Raw genomic sequence first — 3,660 nt, 5'->3', positions numbered from 1 at the left:
GAGAAGACTTAACCTCCTTGCTCCTGGTCTGAAAATATTCTGTGTAGTCCACTTGTCAGTGGCAGTCAAAGGTTTCATATTCCAGAACAACTTCATAAGCAGTACTTTTCTGTTTGGATATTGCTCTCTTGCATATTTCCAGTGTGGCACGTATTTTTTGGCAGCACACAGCCACAGACGGCCAGTCCTAATGCTTAATGCAGTCACATTAAAAGTTTCGACTTTCCACCTAAGTTCCAAGGCTGTCAAATTTGAGTTCAAATTTAAGTTTTCATGTTCAGCTTGTAGATAGCGGCTGTCTGAAACACCATATTTTTTTTCTTCTTCCCCTAAATCCCCATCACATCACAGTAGTGCTTTTAAAGTCATTTCACCGAGTAACCTGAGCAGATTTGTTGTCCAAATATTGTGGGGGTGGGGGAATAAAAAATTAAATCACACATTTTAAACTGCCTGGCAGATGTGTGTCTCAAGGATTTGTTATTGTTCTATTATTGTTATTATTAATAGACTTCACAGACAAGGCAGGCTTATCAGCCAAATGCCTTATTATCAAATGACTGAGACCCAATAAGTGCTTAACAGCATTCCTTACCAAAAGAGGAAATGGTTCCAGGCCAGACCCAACTCTGTCAGAGCTGGTGGACAGAGCCCCACTTCAATGAAGCATCGCTTGGGGCCCCTCGATGCTCATTCCCCTCTATTTTCTGACACGCTTTTTAATTCCCCAAAATGAACCAAACAGCTTTAGCTGCTCTCATCTCGCAATGTGTTCTGCAACTTCTAGAAAGGAACCTGGACACAAGGAAAAATACTACAGAACAAAAAGAGCCACAATACAAACCATATGACAATGCCTATTTCTTCATCCTCTTTGTCATGTTGTTTTACTCTTTCCTGGCATTAACTGTCTTTTTTGGTTATGTACGCTCGAAGAAAGCGGTTTCAAAGCAAGATCCTTACCAGGAGTTCATCGAGGATAGGAACTGAAGTAAGAAGTGGAACATGACCCAGCCAGCAGTGGTGAAATTTGACTTTGAAGAAGAAAGTATTCTTTGAACTCCTTAAACCAAAATACTCTGCAAAACTCACCGGACTGTCTCTGCTGCCAAGATCTCAAGCGAAGATCTACACATTTATCTTGTTTGACCATTGCCCTCACAGTAAATCAGAGTGTTGCTTAAAATAGGTAATGGAAGATGAAGTTTCTTTCTTTTATTTTCCCACAATCCATTTGTTGCTGGAATATATATTTTCTAAGTTTTGGAGAAATCTTATAAACTTTAAAATGAGAGTGAAAAGTGGACATTTTTGGCTTTTGTTTCCAGTTCGGTGCAAGAGGAATGGGAATCCATCCTTCAGTGAGACCCTGAATTTAAGACCAAGGACAAGTTTGTGTATGCACATACCCATTCCAGTGGAATGCTGTTGCTTCTGAGTCCTTCAGACCTGGGAACTGGAGTGTGGTATGCCTGGGAAGTGCCTCCCTGGAATAGCAGAATGCATTTTGCCTAGACCAACAAATACTATTTAACATGCAAATATAGAAAAGCTCCTCTTGCATTCCCTCCCCTCAAAAATTAATTTCATATGCTATGGCAAAAGATTGAAAAAACATCTGCAAAATGTAATTAAAATGCATCTACTGGAAAAACAGGTCGTGTATTCAGAGTGAGTTTAGAGTCCTTGCCTTGTCCATGTTTTGCATGTATTTATTCTTCACTAGCTTCTAATTGAAGTGTACATTTCATTTATAGAGAATGGTAACTACAGCTGATCACAAACCTAACAGCGGAAGGGCTTCTCTGCGTCTGCAGTAAATATTTGCTAAAATATTGCACAAGCTTTGCTCAGAGTTGTACTGAACACATTAGACTGCCATCTGACTTACTCATTTTTCTCCTGCCTAATAAGTATTGAAAAAAAATCAGAGTTCTGACATAGAACATATTGCTGTGCTTAATATAAAAGAACAGAACTTAAGTGCTCAGTGATATCCTGGATGTGCTATGACACACTGCTCCGATAGCACACGTGTTCATCTTCTGAGCCTTTAACTTGCATCCTGCCTCAGCCAAGGTCTCCCATTAATGGTTTTCACTTGTATCTTGTGTGTAACTGCTTGGATACATAACACATGGGGCTGCATTACAGAGCCTGTGGCTGCTCAGAGGGCTCTCTGAGCACTGTAATCATTTTCAGGTGGTATGTAGGCTCTGAGTTTTCCTAGTTAGTATGCAGACAAAGCCAAAGTGGGCGAAATAAATTTCCATGTATGTATTAACTTTTCTTTTCCTGCTAGTGGAATTACAAGATTAAGGATTTGGTTTTTCTAAAGTGTGTAATGTTCATGATTATGTATGGACAGTTTTAGGGATGTGTAGATTTTTAATTCTGTCAATATTCAGAAAAAGATTGTATAAGTATTCATTCTGGGCTGAGTGATCAGATGTTGTTCCTGTTTCCTAGTGGGATGTGATAAGTGTTTCTGGTGTATGTGCAAGTAGGGAGGTTGATGCTATGCATAACTACTTCTCATAAAACTAAAATTTGCTTCCCACTTACCAGCATGAATGTTTGTAGAAATAGGTGTTGACTCAGCTCAGAGTGCTCTGTCTCTGATGGCTGTGCCAAAGAAAGATAATAAGAATAAGGTGATACTTTCTCAGTTGTACTTCCTCAGCCTTCAAGGATTTGCTGGTCAGACAGCGGCCATCTGAGGCAGAGGCCACTCCTGTTGTCTAAATGTGGGGGTGAGATATGTGCAGAACACTGATGTGGAAAGGTATGAACACAAGCATTTCAACAGGCCAGAAAATGCTCACAGATGTACTTTTGCTCGATTCATCCAAGTCCAAGTTAAATGGTTTTGACTATAGTAAGAAGACTAGAGCTGCAGATCTTGCACAAATCAGCGTTTCGTCTATGTTATGCGTGTCCTGGCTGCTTCATCTACAGAGTTTGGAGTGGAAAAATGAAAGTTCAAGTTATCTGTGTTCACATCATGCTCCTGACTTTGGAGTATGTGAAATTGAAATCAATCCGAGTTGAATGGCTTGTGAGGGCTTGGAGCAAATGGGCAGACTGACTCTTTCCAACACAGAGTTCTGGCTGTTTGTGCTCTGAAAGGCTGTGTAAATGTGGATTTGCTCTCCTGACAGATGATCTTTTACTGGTTTTGTCTTGTAGTGTTTTTTTATTCTTTGCAGTGTACGATATACCATCTTAAAAATTAAAGATAATTCTTTGAAACTTCATTCAAACCCATGTCCTTTATTTCTGTGAGCAGGTTCTGCTTTTATCTGACCAAGCAATTATCAGATCAGCCTAAATCCTTTAAACATTCTTTAGTAATGTGCTGCCATTGTCTGGCATTTAGGCTTTTTGGAAACATTCACAACTCACTTAAGAAGACTGCAAGCTCTTCAAACAGTTTTACATTGTGCATGCCTCTGTGTGTGTGTGTGTGCCAACAAGATGAGGCTTTTTCCTGTCCTATCTCTATGCAGTAGTAAAAATGTCTCTCTGTCAATGTTAGCCACAGGACACGTTGGTGGCATTATTGGCTTTCTTTCTTCTGTGTGTCAAAGCCTGTCCATCCCTGCCCAGGAGATCTTGTGAGTAATGTAGGAGAGAGGATAAAAGCCACGGCAGTGTTTC

The 3,660-nt window shown here is 40.1% G+C and overlaps 1 long non-coding RNA gene across 1 annotated transcript; it reads left to right on the top strand.

Annotated features, from left to right (window-relative positions):
* Nucleotides 1–657: 657 nt before the first annotated feature.
* On the top strand, nucleotides 658–3,257 carry LOC125330609. The gene is made up of 2 exons (XR_007205637.1): nucleotides 658–1,189; nucleotides 1,329–3,257. It is a non-coding gene; the product is annotated as an uncharacterized LOC125330609 (long non-coding RNA).
* Nucleotides 3,258–3,660: the final 403 nt, after the last annotated feature.

This window comes from Corvus hawaiiensis, chromosome 10 (genome assembly GCF_020740725.1).
Source record: "Corvus hawaiiensis isolate bCorHaw1 chromosome 10, bCorHaw1.pri.cur, whole genome shotgun sequence".
NCBI lineage: Eukaryota > Metazoa > Chordata > Aves > Passeriformes > Corvidae > Corvus > Corvus hawaiiensis.
Note: the sequence above shows the minus strand (reverse complement) of the source record. Positions and strands in the feature narration are given on the sequence as shown.